At 48.4% G+C, this 27,476-nt stretch overlaps 36 non-coding genes across 36 annotated transcripts; 17 read left to right on the forward strand and 19 right to left on the reverse strand.

The window, feature by feature from the left end:
* Positions 1 to 132: 132 nt before the first annotated feature.
* Positions 133 to 204, forward strand: Trnap-ugg. The gene has a single exon. It is a non-coding gene; the product is annotated as a tRNA-Pro (tRNA).
* A 1,135-nt stretch (positions 205 to 1,339) lies between these two features.
* Trnap-ugg lies at positions 1,340 to 1,411 on the forward strand. The gene has a single exon. It is a non-coding gene; the product is annotated as a tRNA-Pro (tRNA).
* A 1,709-nt stretch (positions 1,412 to 3,120) lies between these two features.
* Trnaq-uug lies at positions 3,121 to 3,196 on the reverse strand. Its single transcript has one exon. It is a non-coding gene; the product is annotated as a tRNA-Gln (tRNA).
* A 557-nt stretch (positions 3,197 to 3,753) lies between these two features.
* Trnap-ugg lies at positions 3,754 to 3,825 on the forward strand. The gene has a single exon. It is a non-coding gene; the product is annotated as a tRNA-Pro (tRNA).
* Positions 3,826 to 4,332: 507 nt separating this feature from the next.
* Positions 4,333 to 4,404, reverse strand: Trnaq-uug. Its single transcript has one exon. It is a non-coding gene; the product is annotated as a tRNA-Gln (tRNA).
* Positions 4,405 to 5,539: 1,135 nt separating this feature from the next.
* Positions 5,540 to 5,611, reverse strand: Trnaq-uug. Its single transcript has one exon. It is a non-coding gene; the product is annotated as a tRNA-Gln (tRNA).
* A 557-nt stretch (positions 5,612 to 6,168) lies between these two features.
* Positions 6,169 to 6,240, forward strand: Trnap-ugg. The gene has a single exon. It is a non-coding gene; the product is annotated as a tRNA-Pro (tRNA).
* Positions 6,241 to 6,747: 507 nt separating this feature from the next.
* Trnaq-uug lies at positions 6,748 to 6,819 on the reverse strand. The gene has a single exon. It is a non-coding gene; the product is annotated as a tRNA-Gln (tRNA).
* Positions 6,820 to 7,376: 557 nt separating this feature from the next.
* Positions 7,377 to 7,448, forward strand: Trnap-ugg. Its single transcript has one exon. It is a non-coding gene; the product is annotated as a tRNA-Pro (tRNA).
* Positions 7,449 to 7,955: 507 nt separating this feature from the next.
* On the reverse strand, positions 7,956 to 8,027 carry Trnaq-uug. The gene has a single exon. It is a non-coding gene; the product is annotated as a tRNA-Gln (tRNA).
* A 1,135-nt stretch (positions 8,028 to 9,162) lies between these two features.
* Trnaq-uug lies at positions 9,163 to 9,234 on the reverse strand. Its single transcript has one exon. It is a non-coding gene; the product is annotated as a tRNA-Gln (tRNA).
* A 557-nt stretch (positions 9,235 to 9,791) lies between these two features.
* Trnap-ugg lies at positions 9,792 to 9,863 on the forward strand. The gene has a single exon. It is a non-coding gene; the product is annotated as a tRNA-Pro (tRNA).
* Positions 9,864 to 10,370: 507 nt separating this feature from the next.
* Trnaq-uug lies at positions 10,371 to 10,442 on the reverse strand. Its single transcript has one exon. It is a non-coding gene; the product is annotated as a tRNA-Gln (tRNA).
* A 1,135-nt stretch (positions 10,443 to 11,577) lies between these two features.
* Trnaq-uug lies at positions 11,578 to 11,649 on the reverse strand. Its single transcript has one exon. It is a non-coding gene; the product is annotated as a tRNA-Gln (tRNA).
* A 557-nt stretch (positions 11,650 to 12,206) lies between these two features.
* On the forward strand, positions 12,207 to 12,278 carry Trnap-ugg. The gene has a single exon. It is a non-coding gene; the product is annotated as a tRNA-Pro (tRNA).
* Positions 12,279 to 12,785: 507 nt separating this feature from the next.
* Trnaq-uug lies at positions 12,786 to 12,857 on the reverse strand. Its single transcript has one exon. It is a non-coding gene; the product is annotated as a tRNA-Gln (tRNA).
* A 557-nt stretch (positions 12,858 to 13,414) lies between these two features.
* Positions 13,415 to 13,486, forward strand: Trnap-ugg. The gene has a single exon. It is a non-coding gene; the product is annotated as a tRNA-Pro (tRNA).
* Positions 13,487 to 13,989: 503 nt separating this feature from the next.
* Positions 13,990 to 14,065, reverse strand: Trnaq-uug. Its single transcript has one exon. It is a non-coding gene; the product is annotated as a tRNA-Gln (tRNA).
* A 1,135-nt stretch (positions 14,066 to 15,200) lies between these two features.
* On the reverse strand, positions 15,201 to 15,272 carry Trnaq-uug. Its single transcript has one exon. It is a non-coding gene; the product is annotated as a tRNA-Gln (tRNA).
* Positions 15,273 to 17,035: 1,763 nt separating this feature from the next.
* On the forward strand, positions 17,036 to 17,107 carry Trnap-ugg. Its single transcript has one exon. It is a non-coding gene; the product is annotated as a tRNA-Pro (tRNA).
* Positions 17,108 to 17,614: 507 nt separating this feature from the next.
* Positions 17,615 to 17,686, reverse strand: Trnaq-uug. The gene has a single exon. It is a non-coding gene; the product is annotated as a tRNA-Gln (tRNA).
* Positions 17,687 to 18,243: 557 nt separating this feature from the next.
* Trnap-ugg lies at positions 18,244 to 18,315 on the forward strand. The gene has a single exon. It is a non-coding gene; the product is annotated as a tRNA-Pro (tRNA).
* Positions 18,316 to 18,822: 507 nt separating this feature from the next.
* On the reverse strand, positions 18,823 to 18,894 carry Trnai-uau. Its single transcript has one exon. It is a non-coding gene; the product is annotated as a tRNA-Ile (tRNA).
* A 557-nt stretch (positions 18,895 to 19,451) lies between these two features.
* Positions 19,452 to 19,523, forward strand: Trnap-ugg. The gene has a single exon. It is a non-coding gene; the product is annotated as a tRNA-Pro (tRNA).
* Positions 19,524 to 20,030: 507 nt separating this feature from the next.
* Trnaq-uug lies at positions 20,031 to 20,102 on the reverse strand. The gene has a single exon. It is a non-coding gene; the product is annotated as a tRNA-Gln (tRNA).
* Positions 20,103 to 20,659: 557 nt separating this feature from the next.
* Positions 20,660 to 20,731, forward strand: Trnap-ugg. The gene has a single exon. It is a non-coding gene; the product is annotated as a tRNA-Pro (tRNA).
* Positions 20,732 to 21,238: 507 nt separating this feature from the next.
* On the reverse strand, positions 21,239 to 21,310 carry Trnai-uau. The gene has a single exon. It is a non-coding gene; the product is annotated as a tRNA-Ile (tRNA).
* Positions 21,311 to 21,867: 557 nt separating this feature from the next.
* Positions 21,868 to 21,939, forward strand: Trnap-ugg. Its single transcript has one exon. It is a non-coding gene; the product is annotated as a tRNA-Pro (tRNA).
* Positions 21,940 to 22,446: 507 nt separating this feature from the next.
* Positions 22,447 to 22,518, reverse strand: Trnaq-uug. The gene has a single exon. It is a non-coding gene; the product is annotated as a tRNA-Gln (tRNA).
* Positions 22,519 to 23,075: 557 nt separating this feature from the next.
* Trnap-ugg lies at positions 23,076 to 23,147 on the forward strand. Its single transcript has one exon. It is a non-coding gene; the product is annotated as a tRNA-Pro (tRNA).
* A 1,136-nt stretch (positions 23,148 to 24,283) lies between these two features.
* Trnap-ugg lies at positions 24,284 to 24,355 on the forward strand. Its single transcript has one exon. It is a non-coding gene; the product is annotated as a tRNA-Pro (tRNA).
* A 507-nt stretch (positions 24,356 to 24,862) lies between these two features.
* Positions 24,863 to 24,934, reverse strand: Trnaq-uug. Its single transcript has one exon. It is a non-coding gene; the product is annotated as a tRNA-Gln (tRNA).
* Positions 24,935 to 25,479: 545 nt separating this feature from the next.
* Trnap-ugg lies at positions 25,480 to 25,551 on the forward strand. The gene has a single exon. It is a non-coding gene; the product is annotated as a tRNA-Pro (tRNA).
* Positions 25,552 to 26,058: 507 nt separating this feature from the next.
* Trnaq-uug lies at positions 26,059 to 26,130 on the reverse strand. The gene has a single exon. It is a non-coding gene; the product is annotated as a tRNA-Gln (tRNA).
* Positions 26,131 to 26,687: 557 nt separating this feature from the next.
* Trnap-ugg lies at positions 26,688 to 26,759 on the forward strand. The gene has a single exon. It is a non-coding gene; the product is annotated as a tRNA-Pro (tRNA).
* A 507-nt stretch (positions 26,760 to 27,266) lies between these two features.
* On the reverse strand, positions 27,267 to 27,338 carry Trnaq-uug. Its single transcript has one exon. It is a non-coding gene; the product is annotated as a tRNA-Gln (tRNA).
* Positions 27,339 to 27,476: the final 138 nt, after the last annotated feature.

Consider the following 27,476-nt stretch of genomic DNA (forward strand, 5'->3'; position numbering starts at 1 on the left):
GTTCAGCACAGCGCATGTTGTAGGTGTCAGATTAAGAAACCTCTTTGAGAAAATGGTCCAGCTAGGATGCTGCAACTAGCAAGTGCGGCAAGATCTCAGTAGGTGGAGGGGTGCAGAGTTGCTTACTTGTGCGGCCTGTTGGTCTAGGGGTATGATTCCTGGTTTGGGTGCAGGAGGTCCCGGGTTCAAATCCCGGACAGGCTTTACTCTTCACTTTCGCGACCACCCAGCACTACGATAAACTTGCGAGTCTCTGAAAGTAAGCCATGCAGCAGGACAAACTGCATGTCGGGCCACCGGCCCATGAGACTCTCAGGTGCGTCTTATGGAAAGCAATCTACGTGGCAGGATTAAGCCGTCTCCGCTTACTTATATCTATACGTAAAGACTGGCACGTACAACGATTCTATTCGTTCCCCAGGAACTAGTACATCGCATGCAAGTTTGGTAAATGCATGCGCATGCAGCACCCAAAACGGTGAGATGTCTTTCCTGCGGGGAGGAACAGCTGAGGTCGTCTTCTCGCACTTGAACCCCTTACGTCTCGTTATTAATCCTAGTAGCAAAAGCATATGCATTTGGAGCGCTCCCCACTCACGTGTGGACTGCTATTAACACTTTGCATTTCATGATCCTAGTTAAATTTCTGCATACACAATTCCAACCACCGGCTCGTACACATTTCTAAAAACGATCGCAAAACACAGCGTCAGGTTCCACCGAGACCCGAACTCGGATCGCTGGATTAAATTCCAGAGTGCTAACAATTACACCATGGAACCGGATGCCTGTAGCGCTCTTAAATTCAGTGGTATCATGTAATTAAGCCGATAAGATGCGATGTTATTACACGTATGGTCCTCAGGAAGTGTTTGCGTGGCTAATGAAGCAAACAAGTAGGCTGGAAGTGGAAGGAGCACCTTCGAATGTAGCGGGAATTCTTGCCAGTATTCGTACATGAAGTGATGTCGAAGGATCAGGTAATCAAAATCGCGAAACAACCACTTTCGTATGGCGGATGCTTCGTGCTGGAAGCAGCCTAGCTATGAAAACAGCTATGGACACAGAGTACTGTCGAAAACTGCGAGCTGACACAGAACGCTACGTAGTGGGCGGATTGTTCGTGTCACGATAACATTTGCACTTCACACGGTCGAAATACTGTCACACAACTCAAGCAGCTCTTTCAGCATTCACATACACTGGTGTTCAGCACAGCGCTTGTTGTAGGTGTCAGATTAAGAAACCTCTTTGAGAATATGGTCCAGCTAGGATGCTGCAACTAGCAAGTGCGGCAAGATCTCAGTAGGTGGAGGGGTGCAGACTTGCTTACTTGTGCGGCCTGTTGGTCTAGGGGTATGATTCCTGCTTTGGGGGCAGGAGGTCCCGGGTTCATATCCCGGACAGGCCCTACTTTTCACTTTCGCGACAACCCAGCACTACGATAAACTTGCGAGTCTCTGAAAGTAAGCCATGCAGCAGGACAAACTGCATGTCGGGCCACCGGCCGATGAGACCCTCAGGTGCGTCTTATGGAAAGTAATCTACGTGGCAGGATTAAGCCGTCTCCGCTTACTTATATCTATACGTAAAGACTGGCACGTACAACGATTCTATTCGTTCCCCAGGAACTAGTACATCTCATGCAAGTTTGGTAAATGCATGCGCATGCAGCACCCAAAACGGTGAGATGTCTTTCCTGCGGGGAGGAACAGCTGAGGTCGTCTTCTCGCAGTTGAACCCCTTACGTCTCGTTATTAATCCTAGTAGCAAAAGCATAAGCATTTGGAGCGCTCCCCACTCACGTGTGGACTGCTATTAACACTCTGCATTTCATGATCCTAGTTAAATTTCTGCATATACAATTCCAACCACCGGCTCGTACACATTTCTAGAAACGATCGCAAAACACAGCGTCAGGTTCCACCGAGACCCGAACTCGGATCGCTGGATTAAATTCCAGAGTGCTAACCATTACACCATGGAACCGGATGCCTGTAGCGCTCTTAAATTCAGTGGTATCATGTAATTAAGCCGATAAGATGCGATGTTATTACACGTATGGTCCTCAGGAAGTGTTTGCGTGGCTAATGAAGCAACCAAGTAGGCTGGAAGTGGAAGGAGCACCTTCGAATGTAGCGGGAATTCTTGCCAGTATTCGTACATGAAGTGATGTCGAAGGATCAGGTAATCAAAATCGCGAAACAGCCACTTTCGTATGGCGGATGCTTCGTGCTGGAAGCAGCCTAGCTATGAAAACAGCTATGGACACAGAGTACTGTCGAAAACTGCGTGCTGACACAGAACGCTACGTAGTGGGCGGATTGTTCGTGTCACGATAACATTTGCACTTCACACGGTCGAAATACTGTCACACAACTCAAGCAGCTCTTTCAGCATTCACATACACTGGTGTTCAGCACAGCACATGTTGTAGGTGTCAGATTAAGAAACCTCTTTGAGAATATGGTCCAGCTAGGATGCTGCAACTAGCAAGTGCGGCAAGATCTCAGTAGGTGGAGGGGTGCAGACTTGCTTACTTGTGCGGCCTGTTGGTCTAGGGGTGTGATTCCTGCTTTGGGTGCAGGAGAACCCGGGTTCAAATCCCGACAGGCCCTACTTTTCACTTTCGCGACAACCCAGCACTACGATAAACTTGCGAGTCTCTGAAAGTAAGCCATGCAGCAGGACAAACTGCATGTCGGGCCACCGGCCCATGAGACCCTCAGGTGCGTCTTATGGAAAGTAATCTACGTGGCAGGATTAAGCCGTCTCCGCTTACTTATATCTATACGTAAAGACTGGCACGTACAACGATTCTATTCGTTCCCCAGGAACTAGTACATCGCATGCAAGTTTGGTAAATGCATGCGCATGCAGCACCCAAAACGGTGAGATGTCTTTCCTGCGGGGAGGAACAGCTGAGGTCGTCTTCTCGCAGTTGAACCCCTTACATCTCGTTATTAATCCTAGTAGCAAAAGCACAAGCATTTGGAGCGCTCCCCACTCACGTGTGGACTGCTATTAACACTTTGCATTTCATGATCCTAGTTAAATTTCTGCATATGCAATTCCAACCACCGGCTCGTACACATTTCTAGAAACGATCGCAAAACACAGCGGCACGTTCCACCGAGACTCGAACTCGGGTCGCTGGATTCAAAGTCCAGAGTGTTAACCATTACACCATGGAACCGGATGCCTGTAGCGCTCTTAAATTCAGTGGTATCATGTAATTAAGCCGATAAGATGCGATGTTATTACACGTATGGTCCTCAGGAAGTGTTTGCGTGGCTAATGAAGCAACCAAGTAGGCTGGAAGTGGAAGGAGCACCTTCGAATGTAGCGGGAATTCTTGCCAGTATTCGTACATGAAGTGATGTCGAAGGATCAGGTAATCAAAATCGCGAAACAGCCACTTTCGTATGGCGGATGCTTCGTGCTGGAAGCAGCCTAGCTATGAAAACAGCTATGGACACAGAGTACTGTCGAAAACTGCGTGCTGACACAGAACGCTACTAAGTGGGCGGGTTGTTCGTGTCACGATAACATTTGCACTTCACACGGTCGAAATACTGTCACACAACTCAAGCAGCTCTTTCAGCATTCACATACACTGGTGTTCAGCACAGCGCATGTTGTAGGTGTCAGATTAAGAAACCTCTTTGAGAAAATGGTCCAGCTAGGATGCTGCAACTAGCAAGTGCGGCAAGATCTCAGTAGGTGGAGGGGTGCAGACTTGCTTACTTGTGCGGCCTGTTGGTCTAGGGGTATGATTCCTGCTTTGGGTGCAGGAGGTCCCGGGTTCAAATCCCGGACAGGCCCTACTTTTCACTTTCGCGACAACCCAGCACTACGATAAACTTGCGAGTCTCTGAAAGTAAGCCATGCAGCAGGACAAACTGCATGTCGGGCCACCGGGCCATGAGACTCTCAGGTGCGTCTTATGGAAAGCAATCTACGTGGCAGGATTAAGCCGTCTCCGCTTACTTATATCTATACGTAAAGACTGGCACGTACAACGATTCTATTCGTTCCCCAGGAACTAGTACATCGCATGCAAGTTTGATAAATGCATGCGCATGCAGCACCCAGAACGGTGAGATGTCTTTCCTGCGGGGAGGAACAGCTGAGGTCGTCTTCTCGCAGTTGAACCCCTTACGTCTCGTTATTAATCCTAGTAGCAAAAGCATAAGTATTTGGAGCGCTCCCCACTCACGTGTGGACTGCTATTAACACTTTGCATTTCATGATCCTAGTTAAATTTCTGCATACACAATTCCAACCACCGGCTCGTACACATTTCTAGAAACGATCGCAAAACACAGCGTCAGGTTCCACCGAGACCCGAACTCGGATCGCTGGATTCAAATTCCAGAGTGCTAACCATTACACCATGGAACCGGATGCCTGTAGCGCTCTTAAATTCAGTGGTATCATGTAATTAAGCCGATAAGATGCGATGTTATTACACGTATGGTCCTCAGGAAGTGTTTGCGTGGCTAATGAAGCAACCAAGTAGGCTGGAAGTGGAAGGAGCACCTTCGAATGTAGCGGGAATTCTTGCCAGTATTCGTACATGAAGTGATGTCGAAGGATCAGGTAATCAAAATCGCGAAACAGCCACTTTCGTATGGCGGATGCTTCGTACTAGAAGCAGCCTAGCTAAGAAAACAGCTATGGACACAGAGTACTGTCGAATACTGCGTGCTGACACAGAACGCTACGTAGTGGGCGGATTGTTCGTGTCACGATAACATTTGCACTTCACACGGTCGAAATACTGTCACACAACTCAAGCAGCTCTTTCAGCATTCACATACACTGGTGTTCAGCACAGCGCTTGTTGTAGGTGTCAGATTAAGAAACCTCTTTGAGAATATGGTCCAGCTAGGATGCTGCAACTAGCAAGTGCGGCAAGATCTCAGTAGGTGGAGGGGTGCAGACTTGCTTACTTGTGCGGCCTGTTGGTCTAGGGGTGTGATTCCTGCTTTGGGTGCAGGAGGTCCCGGGTTCAAATCCCGACAAGCCCTACTTTTCACTTTCGCGACAACCCAGCACTACGATAAACTTGCGAGTCTCTGAAAGTAAGCCATGCAGCAGGACAAACTGCATGTCGGGCCACCGGCCCATGAGACTCTCAGGTGCGTCTTATGGAAAGCAATCTACGTGGCAGGATTAAGCCGTCTCCGCTTACTTATATCTATACGTAAAGACTGGCACGTACAACGATTCTATTCGTTCCCCAGGAACTAGTACATCGCATGCAAGTTCGGTAAATGCATGCGCATGCAGCACCCAAAACGGTGAGATGTCTTTCCTGCGGGGAGGAACAGCTGAGATCGTCTTCTCGCAGTTGAACCCCTTACGTCTCGTTATTAATCCTAGTAGCAAAAGGATAAGCATTTGGAGCGCTCCCCACTCACGTGTGGACTGCTATTAACACTTTGCATTTCATGATCCTAGTTAAATTTCTGCATATACAATTCCAACCACCGGCTCGTACACATTTCTAGAAACGATCGCAAAACACAGCGTCAGGTTCCACCGAGACTCGAACTCGGATCGCTGGATTCAAAGTCCAGAGTGCTAACCATTACACCATGGAACCGGATGCCTGTAGCGCTCTTAAATTCAGTGGTATCATGTAATTAAGCCGATAAGATGCGATGTTATTACACGTATGGTCCTCAGGAAGTGTTTGCGTGGCTAATGAAGCAACCAAGTAGGCTGGAAGTGGAAGGAGCACCTTCGAGTGTAGCGGGAATTCTTGCCAGTATTCGCACATGAAGTGATGTCGAAGGATCAGGTAATCAAAATCGCGAAACAGCCACTTTCGTATGGCGGATGCTTCGTGCTGGAAGCAGCCTAGCTATGAAAACAGCTATGGACACAGAGTACTGTCGAAAACTGCGTGCTGACACAGAACGCTACGTAGTGGGCGGGTTGTTCGTGTCACGATAACATTTGCACTTCACACGGTCGAAATACTGTCACACAACTCAAGCAGCTCTTTCAGCATTCACATACACTGGTGTTCAGCACAGCGCATGTTGTAGGTGTCAGATTAAGAAACCTCTTTGAGAATATGGTCCAGCTAGGATGCTGCAACTAGCAAGTGCGGCAAGATCTCAGTAGGTGGAGGGGTGCAGACTTGCTTACTTGTGCGGCCTGTTGGTCTAGGGGTATGATTCCTGCTTTGGGTGCAGGAGGTCCCGGGTTCAAATCCCGGACAGGCCCTACTTTTCACTTTCGCGACAACCCAGCACTACGATAAACTTGCGAGTCTCTGAAAGTAAGCCATGCAGCAGGACAAACTGCATGTCGGGCCACCGGGCCATGAGACTCTCAGGTGCGTCTTATGGAAAGCAATCTACGTGGCAGGATTAAGCCGTCTCCGCTTACTTATATCTATACGTAAAGACTGGCACGTACAACGATTCTATTCGTTCCCCAGGAACTAGTACATCGCATGCAAGTTTGATAAATGCATGCGCATGCAGCACCCAGAACGGTGAGATGTCTTTCCTGCGGGGAGGAACAGCTGAGGTCGTCTTCTCGCAGTTGAACCCCTTACGTCTCGTTATTAATCCTAGTAGCAAAAGCATAAGTATTTGGAGCGCTCCCCACTCACGTGTGGACTGCTATTAACACTTTGCATTTCATGATCCTAGTTAAATTTCTGCATACACAATTCCAACCACCGGCTCGTACACATTTCTAGAAACGATCGCAAAACACAGCGTCAGGTTCCACCGAGACCCGAACTCGGATCGCTGGATTCAAATTCCAGAGTGCTAACCATTACACCATGGAACCGGATGCCTGTAGCGCTCTTAAATTCAGTGGTATCATGTAATTAAGCCGATAAGATGCGATGTTATTACACGTATGGTCCTCAGGAAGTGTTTGCGTGGCTAATGAAGCAACCAAGTAGGCTGGAAGTGGAAGGAGCACCTTCGAATGTAGCGGGAATTCTTGCCAGTATTCGTACATGAAGTGATGTCGAAGGATCAGGTAATCAAAATCGCGAAACAGCCACTTTCGTATGGCGGATGCTTCGTGCTGGAAGCAGCCTAGCTATGAAAACAGCTATGGACACAGAGTACTGTCGAAAACTGCGTGCTGACACAGAACGCTACGTAGTGGGCGGATTGTTCGTGTGACGATAACATTTGCACTTCACACGGTCGAAATACTGTCACACAACTCAAGCAGCTCTTTCAGCATTCACATACACTGGTGTTCAGCACAGCGCTTGTTGTAGGTGTCAGATTAAGAAACCTCTTTGAGAAAATGGTCCAGCTAGGATGCTGCAACTAGCAAGTGCGGCAAGATCTCAGTAGGTGGAGGGGTGCAGACTTGCTTACTTGTGCGGCCTGTTGGTCTAGGGGTATGATTCCTGCTTTGGGTGCAGGAGGTCCCGGGTTCAAATCCCGGACAGGCCCTACTTTTCACTTTCGCGACAACCCAGCACTACGATAAACTTGCGAGTCTCTGAAAGTAAGCCATGCAGCAGGACAAACTGCATGTCGGGCCACCGGGCCATGAGACTCTCAGGTGCGTCTTATGGAAAGCAATCTACGTGGCAGGATTAAGCCGTCTCCGCTTACTTATATCTATACGTAAAGACTGGCACGTACAACGATTCTATTCGTTCCCCAGGAACTAGTACATCGCATGCAAGTTTGATAAATGCATGCGCATGCAGCACCCAGAACGGTGAGATGTCTTTCCTGCGGGGAGGAACAGCTGAGGTCGTCTTCTCGCAGTTGAACCCCTTACGTCTCGTTATTAATCCTAGTAGCAAAAGCATAAGTATTTGGAGCGCTCCCCACTCACGTGTGGACTGCTATTAACACTTTGCATTTCATGATCCTAGTTAAATTTCTGCATACACAATTCCAACCACCGGCTCGTACACATTTCTAGAAACGATCGCAAAACACAGCGTCAGGTTCCACCGAGACCCGAACTCGGATCGCTGGATTCAAATTCCAGAGTGCTAACCATTACACCATGGAACCGGATGCCTGTAGCGCTCTTAAATTCAGTGGTATCATGTAATTAAGCCGATAAGATGCGATGTTATTACACGTATGGTCCTCAGGAAGTGTTTGCGTGGCTAATGAAGCAACCAAGTAGGCTGGAAGTGGAAGGAGCACCTTCGAATGTAGCGGGAATTCTTGCCAGTATTCGTACATGAAGTGATGTCGAAGGATCAGGTAATCAAAATCGCGAAACAGCCACTTTCGTATGGCGGATGCTTCGTACTAGAAGCAGCCTAGCTAAGAAAACAGCTATGGACACAGAGTACTGTCGAATACTGCGTGCTGACACAGAACGCTACGTAGTGGGCGGATTGTTCGTGTCACGATAACATTTGCACTTCACACGGTCGAAATACTGTCACACAACTCAAGCAGCTCTTTCAGCATTCACATACACTGGTGTTCAGCACAGCGCTTGTTGTAGGTGTCAGATTAAGAAACCTCTTTGAGAATATGGTCCAGCTAGGATGCTGCAACTAGCAAGTGCGGCAAGATCTCAGTAGGTGGAGGGGTACAGACTTGCTTACTTGTGCGGCCTGTTGGTCTAGGGGTGTGATTCCTGCTTTGGGTGCAGGAGGTCCCGGGTTCAAATCCCGACAAGCCCTACTTTTCACTTTCGCGACAACCCAGCACTACGATAAACTTGCGAGTCTCTGAAAGTAAGCCATGCAGCAGGACAAACTGCATGTCGGGCCACCGGCCCATGAGACTCTCAGGTGCGTCTTATGGAAAGCAATCTACGTGGCAGGATTAAGCCGTCTCCGCTTACTTATATCTATACGTAAAGACTGGCACGTACAACGATTCTATTCGTTCCCCAGGAACTAGTACATCGCATGCAAGTTCGGTAAATGCATGCGCATGCAGCACCCAAAACGGTGAGATGTCTTTCCTGCGGGGAGGAAAAGCTGAGATCGTCTTCTCGCAGTTGAACCCCTTACGTCTCGTTATTAATCCTAGTAGCAAAAGGATAAGCATTTGGAGCGCTCCCCACTCACGTGTGGACTGCTATTAACACTTTGCATTTCATGATCCTAGTTAAATTTCTGCATATACAATTCCAACCACCGGCTCGTACACATTTCTAGAAACGATCGCAAAACACAGCGTCAGGTTCCACCGAGACTCGAACTCGGATCGCTGGATTCAAAGTCCAGAGTGCTAACCATTACACCATGGAACCGGATGCCTGTAGCGCTCTTAAATTCAGTGGTATCATGTAATTAAGCCGATAAGATGCGATGTTATTACACGTATGGTCCTCAGGAAGTGTTTGCGTGGCTAATGAAGCAACCAAGTAGGCTGGAAGTGGAAGGAGCACCTTCGAGTGTAGCGGGAATTCTTGCCAGTATTCGCACATGAAGTGATGTCGAAGGATCAGGTAATCAAAATCGCGAAACAGCCACTTTCGTATGGCGGATGCTTCGTGCTGGAAGCAGCCTAGCTATGAAAACAGCTATGGACACAGAGTACTGTCGAAAACTGCGTGCTGACACAGAACGCTACGTAGTGGGCGGGTTGTTCGTGTCACGATAACATTTGCACTTCACACGGTCGAAATACTGTCACACAACTCAAGCAGCTCTTTCAGCATTCACATACACTGGTGTTCAGCACAGCGCATGTTGTAGGTGTCAGATTAAGAAACCTCTTTGAGAATATGGTCCAGCTAGGATGCTGCAACTAGCAAGTGCGGCAAGATCTCAGTAGGTGGAGGGGTGCAGACTTGCTTACTTGTGCGGCCTGTTGGTCTAGGGGTATGATTCCTGCTTTGGGTGCAGGAGGTCCCGGGTTCAAATCCCGGACAGGCCCTACTTTTCACTTTCGCGACAACCCAGCACTACGATAAACTTGCGAGTCTCTGAAAGTAAGCCATGCAGCAGGACAAACTGCATGTCGGGCCACCGGGCCATGAGACTCTCAGGTGCGTCTTATGGAAAGCAATCTACGTGGCAGGATTAAGCCGTCTCCGCTTACTTATATCTATACGTAAAGACTGGCACGTACAACGATTCTATTCGTTCCCCAGGAACTAGTACATCGCATGCAAGTTTGATAAATGCATGCGCATGCAGCACCCAGAACGGTGAGATGTCTTTCCTGCGGGGAGGAACAGCTGAGGTCGTCTTCTCGCAGTTGAACCCCTTACGTCTCGTTATTAATCCTAGTAGCAAAAGCATAAGTATTTGGAGCGCTCCCCACTCACGTGTGGACTGCTATTAACACTTTGCATTTCATGATCCTAGTTAAATTTCTGCATACACAATTCCAACCACCGGCTCGTACACATTTCTAGAAACGATCGCAAAACACAGCGTCAGGTTCCACCGAGACCCGAACTCGGATCGCTGGATTCAAATTCCAGAGTGCTAACCATTACACCATGGAACCGGATGCCTGTAGCGCTCTTAAATTCAGTGGTATCATGTAATTAAGCCGATAAGATGCGATGTTATTACACGTATGGTCCTCAGGAAGTGTTTGCGTGGCTAATGAAGCAACCAAGTAGGCTGGAAGTGGAAGGAGCACCTTCGAATGTAGCGGGAATTCTTGCCAGTATTCGTACATGAAGTGATGTCGAAGGATCAGGTAATCAAAATCGCGAAACAGCCACTTTCGTATGGCGGATGCTTCGTGCTGGAAGCAGCCTAGCTATGAAAACAGCTATGGACACAGAGTACTGTCGAAAACTGCGTGCTGACACAGAACGCTACGTAGTGGGCGGATTGTTCGTGTGACGATAACATTTGCACTTCACACGGTCGAAATACTGTCACACAACTCAAGCAGCTCTTTCAGCATTCACATACACTGGTGTTCAGCACAGCGCTTGTTGTAGGTGTCAGATTAAGAAACCTCTTTGAGAATATGGTCCAGCTAGGATGCTGCAACTAGCAAGTGCGGCAAGATCTCAGTAGGTGGAGGGGTGCATACTTGCTTACTTGTGCGGCCTGTTGGTCTAGGGGTATGATTCCTGCTTTGGGTGCAGGAGGTCCCGGGTTCAAATCCCGACAAGCCCTACTTTTCACTTTCGCGACAACCCAGCACTACGATAAACTTGCGAGTCTCTGAAAGTAAGCCATGCAGCAGGACAAACTGCATGTCGGGCCACCGGCCCATGAGACTCTCAGGTGCGTCTTATGGAAAGCAATCTACGTGGCAGGATTAAGCCGTCTCCGCTTACTTATATCTATACGTAAAGACTGGCACGTACAACGATTCTATTCGTTCCCCAGGAACTAGTACATCGCATGCAAGTTCGGTAAATGCATGCGCATGCAGCACCCAAAACGGTGAGATGTCTTTCCTGCGGGGAGGAACAGCTGAGATCGTCTTCTCGCAGTTGAACCCCTTACGTCTCGTTATTAATCCTAGTAGCAAAAGGATAAGCATTTGGAGCGCTCCCCACTCACGTGTGGACTGCTATTAACACTTTGCATTTCATGATCCTAGTTAAATTTCTGCATATACAATTCCAACCACCGGCTCGTACACATTTCTAGAAACGATCGCAAAACACAGCGTCAGGTTCCACCGAGACTCGAACTCGGATCGCTGGATTCAAAGTCCAGAGTGCTAACCATTACACCATGGAACCGGATGCCTGTAGCGCTCTTAAATTCAGTGGTATCATGTAATTAAGCCGATAAGATGCGATGTTATTACACGTATGGTCCTCAGGAAGTGTTTGCGTGGCTAATGAAGCAACCAAGTAGGCTGGAAGTGGAAGGAGCACCTTCGAGTGTAGCGGGAATTCTTGCCAGTATTCGCACATGAAGTGATGTCGAAGGATCAGGTAATCAAAATCGCGAAACAGCCACTTTCGTATGGCGGATGCTTCGTGCTGGAAGCAGCCTAGCTATGAAAACAGCTATGGACACAGAGTACTGTCGAAAACTGCGTGCTGACACAGAACGCTACGTAGTGGGCGGGTTGTTCGTGTCACGATAACATTTGCACTTCACACGGTCGAAATACTGTCACACAACTCAAGCAGCTCTTTCAGCATTCACATACACTGGTGTTCAGCACAGCGCATTTTGTAGGTGTCAGATTAAGAAACCTCTTTGAGAATATGGTCCAGCTAGGATGCTGCAACTAGCAAGTGCGGCAAGATCTCAGTAGGTGGAGGGGTGCAGACTTGCTTACTTGTGCGGCCTGTTGGTCTAGGGGTATGATTCCTGCTTTGGGTGCAGGAGGTCCCGGGTTCAAATCCCGGACAGGCCCTACTTTTCACTTTCGCGACAACCCAGCACTACGATAAACTTGCGAGTCTCTGAAAGTAAGCCATGCAGCAGGACAAACTGCATGTCGGGCCACCGGGCAATGAGACTCTCAGGTGCGTCTTATGGAAAGCAATCTACGTGGCAGGATTAAGCCGTCTCCGCTTACTTATATCTATACGTAAAGACTGGCACGTACAACGATTCTATTCGTTCCCCAGGAACTAGTACATCGCATGCAAGTTTGATAAATGCATGCGCATGCAGCACCCAGAACGGTGAGATGTCTTTCCTGCGGGGAGGAACAGCTGAGGTCGTCTTCTCGCAGTTGAACCCCTTACGTCTCGTTATTAATCCTAGTAGCAAAAGCATAAGTATTTGGAGCGCTCCCCACTCACGTGTGGACTGCTATTAACACTTTGCATTTCATGATCCTAGTTAAATTTCTGCATACACAATTCCAACCACCGGCTCGTACACATTTCTAGAAACGATCGCAAAACACAGCGTCAGGTTCCACCGAGACCCGAACTCGGATCGCTGGATTCAAATTCCAGAGTGCTAACCATTACACCATGGAACCGGATGCCTGTAGCGCTCTTAAATTCAGTGGTATCATGTAATTAAGCCGATAAGATGCGATGTTATTACACGTATGGTCCTCAGGAAGTGTTTGCGTGGCTAATGAAGCAACCAAGTAGGCTGGAAGTGGAAGGAGCACCTTCGAATGTAGCGGGAATTCTTGCCAGTATTCGTACATGAAGTGATGTCGAAGGATCAGGTAATCAAAATCGCGAAACAGCCACTTTCGTATGGCGGATGCTTCGTGCTGGAAGCAGCCTAGCTATGAAAACAGCTATGGACACAGAGTACTGTCGAAAACTGCGTGCTGACACAGAACGCTACGTAGTGGGCGGATTGTTCGTGTGACGATAACATTTGCACTTCACACGGTCGAAATACTGTCACACAACTCAAGCAGCTCTTTCAGCATTCACATACACTGGTGTTCAGCACAGCGCTTGTTGTAGGTGTCAGATTAAGAAACCTCTTTGAGAATATGGTCCAGCTAGGATGCTGCAACTAGCAAGTGCGGCAAGATCTCAGTAGGTGGAGGGGTGCATACTTGCTTACTTGTGCGGCCTGTTGGTCTAGGGGTATGATTCCTGCTTTGGGTGCAGGAGGTCCCGGGTTCAAATCCCGGACAGGCCCTACTTTTCACTTTCGCGACAACCCAGCACTACGATAAACTTGCGAGTCTCTGAAAGTAAGCCATGCAGCAGGACAAACTGCATGTCGGGCCACCGGCCCATGAGACTCTCAGGTGCGTCTTATGGAAAGCAATCTACGTGGCAGGATTAAGCCGTCTCCGCTTACTTATATCTATACGTAAAGACTGGCACGTACAACGATTCTATTCGTTCCCCAGGAACTAGTACATCGCATGCAAGTTTGGTAAATGCATGCGCATGCAGCACCCAGAACGGTGAGATGTCTTTCCTGCGGGGAGGAACAGCTGAGGTCGTCTTCTCGCAGTTGAACCCCTTACGTCTCGTTATTAATCCTAGTAGCAAAAGCATAAGCATTTGGAGCGCTCCCCACTCACGTGTGGACTGCTATTAACACTTTGCATTTCATGATCCTAGTTAAATTTCTGCATACACAATTCCAACCACCGGCTCGTACACATTTCTAGAAACGATCGCAAAACACAGCGGCACGTTCCACCGAGACTCGAACTCGGGTCGCTGGATTCAAAGTCCAGAGTGCTAACCATTACACCATGGAACCGGATGCCTGTAGCGCTCTTAAATTCAGTGGTATCATGTAATTAAGCCGATAAGATGCGATGTTATTACACGTATGGTCCTCAGGAAGTGTTTGCGTGGCTAATGAAGCAACCAAGTAGGCTGGAAGTGGAAGGAGCACCTTCGAATGTAGCGGGAATTCTTGCCAGTATTCGTACATGAAGTGATGTCGAAGGATCAGGTAATCAAAATCGCGAAACAGCCACTTTCGTATGGCGGATGCTTCGTACTAGAAGCAGCCTAGCTAAGAAAACAGCTATGGACACAGAGTACTGTCGAATACTGCGTGCTGACACAGAACGCTACGTAGTGGGCGGATTGTTCGTGTCACGATAACATTTGCACTTCACACGGTCGAAATACTGTCACACAACTCAAGCAGCTCTTTCAGCATTCACATACACTGGTGTTCAGCACAGCGCTTGTTGTAGGTGTCAGATTAAGAAACCTCTTTGAGAATATGGTCCAGCTAGGATGCTGCAACTAGCAAGTGCGGCAAGATCTCAGTAGGTGGAGGGGTGCAGACTTGCTTACTTGTGCGGCCTGTTGGTCTAGGGGTGTGATTCCTGCTTTGGGTGCAGGAGGTCCCGGGTTCAAATCCCGACAAGCCCTACTTTTCACTTTCACGACAACCCAGCACTACGATAAACTTGCGAGTCTCTGAAAGTAAGCCATGCAGCAGGACAAACTGCATGTCGGGCCACCGGCCCATGAGACTCTCAGGTGCGTCTTATGGAAAGCAATCTACGTGGCAGGATTAAGCCGTCTCCGCTTACTTATATCTATACGTAAAGACTGGCACGTACAACGATTCTATTCGTTCCCCAGGAACTAGTACATCGCATGCAAGTTTGGTAAATGCATGCGCATGCAGCACCCAAAACGGTGAGATGTCTTTCCTGCGGGGAGGAACAGCTGAGGTCGTCTTCTCGCAGTTGAACCCCTTACGTCTCGTTATTAATCCTAGTAGCAAAAGCATAAGCATTTGGAGCGCTCCCCACTCACGTGTGGACTGCTATTAACACTTTGCATTTCATGATCCTAGTTAAATTTCTGCATACACAATTCCAACCACCGGCTCGTACACATTTCTAGAAACGATCGCAAAACACAGCGTCAGGTTCCACCGAGACCCGAACTCGGATCGCTGGATTCAAAGTCCAGAGTGCTAACCATTACACCATGGAACCGGATGCCTGTACCGCTCTTAAATTCAGTGGTATCATGTAATTAAGCCGATAAGATGCGATGTTATTACACGTATGGTCCTCAGGAAGTGTTTGCGTGGCTAATGAAGCAAACAAGTAGGCTATAAGTGGAAGGAGCACCTTCGAATGTAGCGGGAATTCTTGCCAGTATTCGTACATGAAGTGATGTCGAAGGATCAGGTAATCAAAATCGCGAAACAGCCACTTTCGTATGGCGGATGCTTCGTGCTGGAAGCAGCCTAGCTATGAAAACAGCTATGGACACAGAGTACTGTCGAAAACTGCGTGCTGACACAGAACGCTACGTAGTGGGCGGATTGTTCGTGTGACGATAACATTTGCACTTCACACGGTCGAAATACTGTCACACAACTCAAGCAGCTCTTTCAGCATTCACATACACTGGTGTTCAGCACAGCACATGTTGTAGGTGTCAGATTAAGAAACCTCTTTGAGAATATGGTCCAGCTAGGATGCTGCAACTAGCAAGTGCGGCAAGATCTCAGTAGGTGGAGGGGTGCAGACTTGCTTACTTGTGCGGCCTGTTGGTCTAGGGGTGTGATTCCTGCTTTGGGTGCAGGAGGTCCCGGGTTAAAATACCGACAGGCCCTACTTTTCACTTTCGCGACAACCCAGCACTACGATAAACTTGCGAGTCTCTGAAAGTAAGCCATGCAGCAGGACAAACTGCATGTCGGGCCACCGGCCCATGAGACTCTCAGGTGCGTCTTATGGAAAGCAATCTACGTGGCAGGATTAAGCCGTCTCCGCTTACTTATATCTATACGTAAAGACTGGCACGTACAACGATTCTATTCGTTCCCCAGGAACTAGTACATCGCATGCAAGTTTGGTAAATGCATGCGCATGCAGCACCCAAAACGGTGAGATGTCTTTCCTGCGGGGAGGAACAGCTGAGGTCGTCTTCTCGCAGTTGAACCCCTTACGTCTCGTTATTAATCCTAGTAGCAAAAGCATAAGCATTTGGAGCGCTCCCCACTCACGTGTGGACTGCTAATAACACTTTGCATTTCATGATCCTAGTTAAATTTCTGCATACACAATTCCAACCACCGGCTCGTACACATTTCTAGAAACGATCGCAAAACACAGCGTCAGGTTCCACCGAGACCCGAACTCGGATCGCTGGATTAAATTCCAGAGTGCTAACCATTACACCATGGAACCGGATGCCTGTAGCGCTCTTAAATTCAGTGGTATCATGTAATTAAGCCGATAAGATGCGATGTTATTACACGTATGGTCCTCAGGAAGTGTTTGCGTGGCTAATGAAGCAACCAAGTAGGCTGGAAGTGGAAGGAGCACCTTCGAATGTAGCGGGAATTCTTGCCAGTATTCGTACATGAAGTGATGTCGAAGGATCAGGTAATCAAAATCGCGAAACAGCCACTTTCGTATGGCGGATGCTTCGTGCTGGAAGCAGCCTAGCTATGAAAACAGCTATGGACACAGAGTACTGTCGAAAACTGCGTGCTGACACAGAACGCTACGTAGTGGGCGGATTGTTCGTGTGACGATAACATTTGCACTTCACACGGTCGAAATACTGTCACACAACTCAAGCAGCTCTTTCAGCATTCACATACACTGGTGTTCAGCACAGCGCTTGTTGTAGGTGTCAGATTAAGAAACCTCTTTGAGAATATGGTCCAGCTAGGATGCTGCAACTAGCAAGTGCGGCAAGATCTCAGTAGGTGGAGGGGTGCATACTTGCTTACTTGTGCGGCCTGTTGGTCTAGGGGTATGATTCCTGCCTTGGGTGCAGGATGTCCCGGGTTCAAATCCCGGACAGGCCCTACTTTTCACTTTCGCGACAACCCAGCACTACGATAAACTTGCTAGTCTCTGAAAGTAAGCCATGCAGCAGGACAAACTGCATGTCGGGCCACCGGCCCATGAGACCCTCAGGTGCGTCTTATGGAAAGTAATCTTCGTGGCAGGATTAAGCCGTCTCCGCTTACTTATATCTATACGTAAAGACTGGCACGTACAACGATTCTATTCGTTCCCCAGGAACTAGTACATCGCATGCAAGTTTGGTAAATGCATGCGCATGCAGCACCCAAAACGGTGAGATGTCTTTCCTGCGGGGAGGAACAGCTGAGGTCGTCTTCTCGCAGTTGAACCCCTTACGTCTCGTTATTAATCCTAGTAGCAAAAGGATAAGCATTTGGAGCGCTCCCCACTCACGTGTGGACTGCTATTAACACTTTGCATTTCATGATCCTAGCTAAATTTCTGCATATACAATTCCAACCACCGGCTCGTACACATTTCTAGAAACGATCGCAAAACACAGCGTCAGGTTCCACCGAGACTCGAACTCGGATCGCTGGATTCAAAGTCCAGAGTGCTAACCATTACACCATGGAACCGGATGCCTGTAGCGCTCTTAAATTCTGTGGTATCATGTAATTAAGCCGATAAGATGCGATGTTATTACACGTATGGTCCTCAGGAAGTGTTTGCGTGGCTAATGAAGCAACCAAGTAGGCTGGAAGTGGAAGGAGCACCTTCGAATGTAGCGGGAATTCTTGCCAGTATTCGTACATGAAGTGATGTCGAAGGATCAGGTAATCAAAATCGCGAAACAGCCACTTTCGTATGGCGGATGCTTCGTGCTGGAAGCAGCCTAGCTATGAAAACAGCTATGGACACAGAGTACTGTCGAAAACTGCGTGCTGACACAGAACGCTACGTAGTGGGCGGATTGTTCGTGTCACGATAACATTTGCACTTCACACGGTCGAAATACTGTCACACAACTCAAGCAGCTCTTTCAGCATTCACATACACTGGTGTTCAGCACAGCGCATGTTGTAGGTGTCAGATTAAGAAACCTCTTTGAGAATATGGTCCAGCTAGGATGCTGCAACTAGCAAGTGCGGCAAGATCTCAGTAGGTGGAGGGGTGCAGACTTGCTCACTTGTGCGGCCTGTTGGTCTAGGGGTATGATTCCTGCTTTGGGTGCAGGAGGTCCCGGGTTCAAATCCCGGACAGGCCCTACTTTTCACTTTCGCGGCAACCCAGCACTACGATAAACTTGCGAGTCTCTGAAAGTAAGCCATGCAGCAGGACAAACTGCATGTCGGGCCACCGGCCCATGAGACTCTCAGGTGCGTCTTATGGAAAGCAATCTACGTCGCAGGATTAAGCCGTCTCCGCTTACTTATATCTATACGTAAAGACTGGCACGTACAACGATTCTATTCGTTCCCCAGGAACTAGTACATCGCATGCAAGTTTGGTGAATGCATGCGCATGCAGCACCCAAAACGGTGAGATGTCTTTCCTGCGGGGAGGAACAGCTGAGGTCGTCTTCTCGCAGTTGAACCCCTTACGTCTCGTTATTAATCCTAGTAGCAAAAGCATAAGCATTTGGAGCGCTCCCCACTCTCGTGTGGACTGCTATTAACACTTTGCATTTCATGATCCTAGTTAAATTTCTGCATATACAATTCCAACCACCGGCTCGTACACATTTCTAGAAACGATCGCAAAACACAGCGGCAGGTTCCACCGAGACTCGAACTCGGGTCGCTGGATTATAAGTCCAGAGTGCTAACCATTACACCATGGAACCGGATGCCTGTAGCGCTCTTAAATTCAGTGGTATCATGTAATTAAGCCGATAAGATGCGATGTTATTACACGTATGGTCCTCAGGAAGTGTTTGCGTGGCTAATGAAGCAACCAAGTAGGCTGGAAGTGGAAGGAGCACCTTCGAATGTAGCGGGAATTCTTGCCAGTATTCGTACATGAAGTGATGTCGAAGGATCAGGTAATCAAAATCGCGAAACAGCCACTTTCGTATGGCGGATGCTTCGTGCTGGAAGCAGCCTAGCTATGAAAACAGCTATGGACACAGAGTACTGTCGAAAACTGCGTGCTGACACAGAACGCTACGTAGTGGGCGGATTGTTCGTGTCACGATAACATTTGCACTTCACACGGTCGAAATACTGTCACACAACTCAAGCAGCTCTTTCAGCATTCACATACACTGGTGTTCAGCACAGCGCATGTTGTAGGTGTCAGATTAAGAAACCTCTTTGAGAATATGGTCCAGCTAGGATGCTGCAACTAGCAAGTGCGGCAAGATCTCAGTAGGTGGAGGGGTGCAGACTTGCTTACTTGTGCGGACTGTTGGTCTAGGGGTATGATTCCTGCTTTGGGTGCAGGAGGTCCCGGGTTCAAATCCCGGACAGGCCCTACTTTTCACTTTCGCGACAACCCAGCACTACGATAAACTTGCGAGTCTCTGAAAGTAAGCCATGCAGCAGGACAAACTGCATGTCGGGCCACCGGCCCATGAGACTCTCAGGTGCGTCTTATGGAAAGCAATCTACGTGGCAGGATTAAGCCGTCTCCGCTTACTTATATCTATCCGTAAAGACTGGCACGTACAACGATTCTATTCGTTCCCCAGGAACTAGTACATCGCATGCAAGTTTGGTAAATGCATGCGCATGCAGCACCCAAAACGGTGAGATGTCTTTCCTGCGGGGAGGAACAGCTGAGGTCGTCTTCTCGCAGTTGAACCCCTTACGTCTCGTTATTAATCCTAGTAGCAAAAGGATAAGCATTTGGAGCGCTCCCCACTCACGTGTGGACTGCTATTAACACTTTGCATTTCATGATCCTAGTTAAATTTCTGCATATACAATTCCAACCACCGGCTCGTACACATTTCTAGAAACGATCGCAAAACACAGCGTCAGGTTCCACCGAGACTCGAACTCGGATCGCTGGATTCAAAGTCCAGAGTGCTAACCATTACACCATGGAACCGGATGCCTGTAGCGCTCTTAAATTCTGTGGTATCATGTAATTAAGCCGATAAGATGCGATGTTATTACACGTATGGTCCTCAGGAAGTGTTTGCGTGGCTAATGAAGCAACCAAGTAGGCTGGAAGTGGAAGGAGCACCTTCGAATGTAGCGGGAATTCTTGCCAGTATTCGTACATGAAGTGATGTCGAAGGATCAGGTAATCAAAATCGCGAAACAGCCACTTTCGTATGGCGGATGCTTCGTGCTGGAAGCAGCCTAGCTATGAAAACAGCTATGGACACAGAGTACTGTCGAAAACTGCGTGCTGACACAGAACGCTACGTAGTGGGCGGATTGTTCGTGTCACGATAACATTTGCACTTCACACGGTCGAAATACTGTCACACAACTCAAGCAGCTCTTTCAGCATTCACATACACTGGTGTTCAGCACAGCGCATGTTGTAGGTGTCAGATTAAGAAACCTCTTTGAGAATATGGTCCAGCTAGAATGCTGCAACTAGCAAGTGCGGCAAGATCTCAGTAGGTGGAGGGGTGCAGACTTGCTCACTTGTGCGGCCTGTTGGTCTAGGGGTATGATTCCTGCTTTGGGTGCAGGAGGTCCCGGGTTCAAATCCCGGACAGGCCCTACTTTTCACTTTCGCGGCAACCCAGCACTACGATAAACTTGCGAGTCTCTGAAAGTAAGCCATGCAGCAGGACAAACTGCATGTCGGGCCACCGGCCCATGAGACTCTCAGGTGCGTCTTATGGAAAGCAATCTACGTCGCAGGATTAAGCCGTCTCCGCTTACTTATATCTATACGTAAAGACTGGCACGTACAACGATTCTATTCGTTCCCCAGGAACTAGTACATCGCATGCAAGTTTGGTGAATGCATGCGCATGAAGCACCCAAAACGGTGAGATGTCTTTCCTGCGGGGAGGAACAGCTGAGGTCGTCTTCTCGCAGTTGAACCCCTTACGTCTCGTTATTAATCCTAGTAGCAAAAGCATAAGCATTTGGAGCGCTCCCCACTCTCGTGTGGACTGCTATTAACACTTTGCATTTCATGATCCTAGTTAAATTTCTGCATATACAATTCCAACCACCGGCTCGTACACATTTCTAGAAACGATCGCAAAACACAGCGGCAGGTTCCACCGAGACTCGAACTCGGGTCGCTGGATTATAAGTCCAGAGTGCTAACCATTACACCATGGAACCGGATGCCTGTAGCGCTCTTAAATTCAGTGGTATCATGTAATTAAGCCGATAAGATGCGATGTTATTACACGTATGGTCCTCAGGAAGTGTTTGCGTGGCTAATGAAGCAACCAAGTAGGCTGGAAGTGGAAGGAGCACCTTCGAATGTAGCGGGAATTCTTGCCAGTATTCGTACATGAAGTGATGTCGAAGGATCAGGTAATCAAAATCGCGAAACAGCCACTTTCGTATGGCGGATGCTTCGTGCTGGAAGCAGCCTAGCTATGAAAACAGCTATGGACACAGAGTACTGTCGAAAACTGCGTGCTGACACAGAACGCTACGTAGTGGGCGGATTGTTCGTGTCACGATAACATTTGCACTTCACACGGTCGAAATACTGTCACACAACTCAAGCAGCTCTTTCAGCATTCACATACACTGGTGTTCAGCACAGCGCATGTTGTAGGTGTCAGATTAAGAAACCTCTTTGAGAAAATGGTCCAGCTAGGATGCTGCAACTAGCAAGTGCGGCAAGATCTCAGTAGGTGGAGGGGTGCAGACTTGCTTACTTGTGCGGCCTGTTGGTCTAGGGGTATGATTCCTGCTTTGGGTGCAGGAGGTCCCGGGTTCAAATCCCGGACAGGCCCTACTTTTCACTTTCGCGACAACCCAGCACTACGATAAACTTGCGAGTCTCTGAAAGTAAGCCATGCAGCAGGACAAACTGCATGTCGGGCCACCGGCCCATGAGACTCTCAGGTGCGTCTTATGGAAAGCAATCTACGTGGCAGGATTAAGCCGTCTCCGCTTACTTATATCTATACGTAAAGACTGGCACGTACAACGATTCTATTCGTTCCCCAGGAACTAGTACATCGCATGCAAGTTTGGTAAATGCATGCGCATGCAGCACCCAAAACGGTGAGATGTCTTTCCTGCGGGGAGGAACAGCTGAGGTCGTCTTCTCGCAGTTGAACCCCTTACGTCTCGTTATTAATCCTAGTAGCAAAAGGATAAGCATTTGGAGCGCTCCCCACTCACGTGTGGACTGCTATTAACACTTTGCATTTCATGATCCTAGTTAAATTTCTGCATATACAATTCCAACCACCGGCTCGTACACATTTCTAGAAACGATCGCAAAACACAGCGTCAGGTTCCACCGAGACTCGAACACGGATCGCTGGATTCAAAGTCCAGAGTGCTAACCATTACACCATGGAACCGGATGCCTGTAGCGCTCTTAAATTCACTGGTATCATGTAATTAAGCCGATAAGATGCGATGTTATTACACGTATGGTCCTCAGGAAGTGTTTGCGTGGCTAATGAAGCAACCAAGTAGGCTGGAAGTGGAAGGAGCACCTTCGAATGTAGCGGGAATTCTTGCCAGTATTCGTACATGAAGTGATGTCGAAGGATCAGGTAATCAAAATCGCGAAACAGCCACTTTCGTATGGCGGATGCTTCGTGCTGGAAGCAGCCTAGCTATGAAAACAGCTATGGACACAGAGTACTGTCGAAAACTGCGTGCTGACACAGAACGCTACGTAGTGGGCGGATTGTTCGTGTCACGATAACATTTGCACTTCACACGGTCGAAATACTGTCACACAACTCAAGCAGCTCTTTCAGCATTCACATACACTGGTGTTCAGCACAGCGCATGTTGTAGGTGTCAGATTAAGAAACCTCTTTGAGAATATGGTCCAGCTAGGATGCTGCAACTAGCAAGTGCGGCAAGATCTCAGTAGGTGGAGGGGTGCAGACTTGCTTACTTGTGCGGCCTGTTGGTCTAGGGGTATGATTCCTGCTTTGGGTGCAGGAGGTCCCGGGTTCAAATCCCGGACAGGCCCTACTTTTCACTTTCGCGACAACCCAGCACTACGATAAACTTGCGAGTCTCTGAAAGTAAGCCATGCAGCAGGACAAACTGCATGTCGGGCCACCGGCCCATGAGACTCTCAGGTGCGTCTTATGGAAAGCAATCTACGTGGCAGGATTAAGCCGTCTCCGCTTACTTATATCTATACGTAAAGACTGGCACGTACAACGATTCTATTCGTTCCCCAGGAACTAGTACATCGCATGCTAGTTTGGTAAATGCATGCGCATGCAGCACCCAAAACGGTGAGATGTCTTTCCTGCGGGGAGGAACAGCTGAGGTCGTCTTCTCGCAGTTGAACCCCTTACGTCTCGTTATTAATCCTAGTAGCAAAAGGATAAGCATTTGGAGCGCTCCCCACTCACGTGTGGACTGCTATTAACACTTTGCATTTCATGATCCTAGTTAAATTTCTGCATATACAATTCCAACCACCGGCTCGTACAAATTTCTAGAAACGATCGCAAAACACAGCGTCAGGTTCCACCGAGACCCGAACTCGGATCGCTGGATTCAATGTCCAGAGTGCTAACCATTACACCATGGAACCGGATGCCTGTAGCGCTCCTAAATTCAGTGGTATCATGTAATTAAGCCGATAAGATGCGATGTTATTACACGTATGGTCCTCAGGAAGTGTTTGCGTGGCTAATGAAGCAACCAAGTAGGCTGGAAGTGGAAGGAGCACCTTCGAATGTAGCGGGAATTCTTGCCAGTATTCGTACATGAAGTGATGTCGAAGGATCAGGTAATCAAAATCGCGAAACAGCCACTTTCGTATGGCGGATGCTTCGTGCTGGAAGCAGCCTAGCTATGAAAACAGCTATGGACACAGAGTACTGTCGAAAACTGCGTGCTGACACAGAACGCTACGTAGTGGGCGGATTGTTCGTGTCACGATAACATTTGCACTTCACACGGTCGAAATACTGTCACACAACTCAAGCAGCTCTTTCAGCATTCACATACACTGGTGTTCAGCACAGCGCATGTTGTAGGTGTCAGATTAAGAAACCTCTTTGAGAATATGGTCCAGCTAGGATGCTGCAACTAGCAAGTGCGGCTAGATCTCAGTAGGTGGAGGGGTGCAGACTTCCTTACTTGTGCGGCCTGTTGGTCTAGGGGTATGATTCCTGCTTTGGGTGCAGGAGGTCCCGGGTTCATATCCCGGACAGGCCCTACTTTTCACTTTCGCGACAACCCAGCACTACGATAAACTTGCGAGTCTCTGAAAGTAAGCCATGCAGCAGGACAAACTGCATGTCGGGCCACCGGCCCATGAGACTCTCAGGTGCGTCTTATGGAAAGCAATCTACGTGGCAGGATTAAGCCGTCTCTGCTTACTTATATCTATACGTAAAGACTGGCACGTACAACGATTCTATTCGTTCCCCAGGAACTAGTACATCGCATGCAAGTTTGGTAAATGCATGCGCATGCAGCACCCAAAACGGTGAGATGTCTTTCCTGCGGGGAGGAACAGCTGAGGTCGTCTTCTCGCAGTTGAACCCCTTACGTCTCGTTATTAATCCTAGTAGCAAAAGCATAAGCATTTGGAGCGCTCCCCACTCACGTGTGGACTGCTATTAACACTTTGCATTTCATGATCCTAGTTAAATTTCTGCATATACAATTCCAACCACCGGCTCGTACACATTTCTAGAAACGATCGCAAGACACAGCGGCAGGTTCCACCGAGACTCGAACTCGGATCGCTGGATTCAAAGTCCAGAGTGCTAACCATTACACCATGGAACCGGATGCCTGTAGCGCTCTTAAATTCAGTGGTATCATGTAATTAAGCCGATAAGATGCGATGTTATTACACGTATGGTCCTCAGGAAGTGTTTGCGTGGCTAATGAACCAACCAAGTAGGCTGGAAGTGGAAGGAGCACCTTCGAATGTAGCGGGAATTCTTGCCAGTATTCGTACATGAAGTGATGTCGAAGGATCAGGTAATCAAAATCGCGAAACAGCCACTTTCGTATGGCGGATGCTTCGTGATGGAAGCAGCCTAGCTATGAAAACAGAGTACTGTCGAAAACTGCGTGCTGACACAGAACGCTACGTAGTGGGCGGATTGTTCGTGTCACGATAACATTTGCACTTCACACGGTCGAAATACTGTCACACAACTCAAGCAGCTCTTTCAGCATTCACATACACTGGTGTTCAGCACAGCGCATGTTGTAGGTGTCAGATTAAGAAACCTCTTTGAGAATATGGTCCAGCTAGGATGCTGCAACTAGCAAGTGCGGCAAGATCTCAGTAGGTGGAGGGGTGCAGACTTGCTTACTTGTGCGGCCTGTTGGTCTAGGGGTATGATTCCTGCTTTGGGTGCAGGAGGTCCCGGGTTCAAATCCCGGACAGGCCCTACTTTTCACTTTCGCGACAACCCAGCACTACGATAAACTTGCGAGTCTCTGAAAGTAAGCCATGCAGCAGGGCAAACTGCATGTCGGGCCACCGGCCCATGAGACTCTGAGGTGCGTCTTATGGAAGGCAATCTACGTGGCAGGATTAAGCCGTCTCCGCTTACTTATATCTATACGTAAAGACTGGCACGTACAACGATTCTATTCGTTCCCCAGGAACTAGTACATCGCATGCAAGTTTGGTAAATGCATGCGCATGCAGCACCCAAAACGGTGAGATGTCTTTCCTGCGGGGAGGAACAGCTGAGGTCGTCTTCTCGCAGTTGAACCCCTTACGTCTCGTTATTAATCCTAGTAGCAAAAGCATAAGCATTTGGAGCGCTCCCCACTCACGTGTGGACTGCTATTAACACTTTGCATTTCATGATCCTAGTTAAATTTCTGCATATACAATTCCAACCACCGGCTCGTACACATTTCTAGAAACGATCGCAAAATACAGCGGCAGGTTCCACCGAGACTCGAACTCGTGTCGCTGGATTCAAAGTCCAGAGTGCTAACCATTACACCATGGGACCGGATGCCTGTAGCGTTCTTAAATTCAGTGGTATCATGTAATTAAGCCGATAAGATGCGATGTTATTACACGTATGGTCCTCAGGAAGTGTTTGCGTGGCTAGTGAAGCAACCAAGTAGGCTGGAAGTGGAAGGAGCACCTTCGAATGTAGCGGGAATTCTTGCCAGTATTCGTACATGAAGTGATGTCGAAGGATCAGGTAATCAAAATCGCGAAACAGCCACTTTCGTATGGCGGATGCTTCGTGCTGGAAGCAGCCTAGCTATGAAAACAGCTATGGACACAGAGTACTGTCGAAAACTGCGTGCTGACACAGAACGCTACGTAGTGGGCGGATTGTTCGTGTCACGATAACATTTGCACTTCACACGGTCGAAATACTGTCACACAACTCAAGCAGCTCTTTCAGCATTCACATACACTGGTGTTCAGCACAGCGCATGTTGTAGGTGTCAGATTAAGAAACCTCTTTGAGAAAATGGTCCAGCTAGGATGCTGCAACTAGCAAGTGCGGCAAGATCTCAGTAGGTGGAGGGGTGCAGACTTGCTTACTTGTGCGGCCTGTTGGTCTACGGGTATGATTCCTGCTTTGGGTGCAGGAGGTCCCGGGTTCAAATCCCGGACAGGCCCTACTTTTCACTTTCGCGACAACCCAGCACTACGATAAACTTGCGAGTCTCTGAAAGTAAGCCATGCAGCAGGACAAACTGCATGTCGGGCCACCGGCCCATGAGACTCTCAGGTGCGTCTTATGGAAAGCAATCTACGTGGCAGGATTAAGCCGTCTCCGCTTACTTATATCTATACGTAAAGACTGGCACGTACAACGATTCTATTCGTTCCCCAGGAACTAGTACATCGCATGCAAGTTTGGTAAATGCATGCGAATGCAGCACCCAAAACGGTGAGATGTCTTTCCTGCGGGGAGGAACAGCTGAGGTCGTCTTCTCGCAGTTGAACCCCTTACGTCTCGTTATTAATCCTAGTAGCAAAAGGATAAGCATTTGGAGCGCTCCCCACTCACGTGTGGACTGCTATTAACACTTTGCATTTCATGATCCTAGTTAAATTTCTGCATATACAATTCCAACCACCGGCTCGTACACATTTCTAGAAACGATCGCAAAACACAGCGTCAGGTTCCACCGAGACTCGAACTCGGATGGCTGGATTCAATGTCCAGAGTGCTAACCATTACACCATGGAACCGGATGCCTGTAGCGCTCCTAAATTCAGTGGTATCATGTAATTAAGCCGATAAGATGCGATGTTATTACACGTATGGTCCTCAGGAAGTGTTTGCGTGGCTAATGAAGCAACCAAGTAGGCTGGAAGTGGAAGGAGCAC

This window comes from Schistocerca americana, chromosome 2, assembly GCF_021461395.2.
Source record: "Schistocerca americana isolate TAMUIC-IGC-003095 chromosome 2, iqSchAmer2.1, whole genome shotgun sequence".
Lineage (NCBI taxonomy): Eukaryota > Metazoa > Arthropoda > Insecta > Orthoptera > Acrididae > Schistocerca > Schistocerca americana.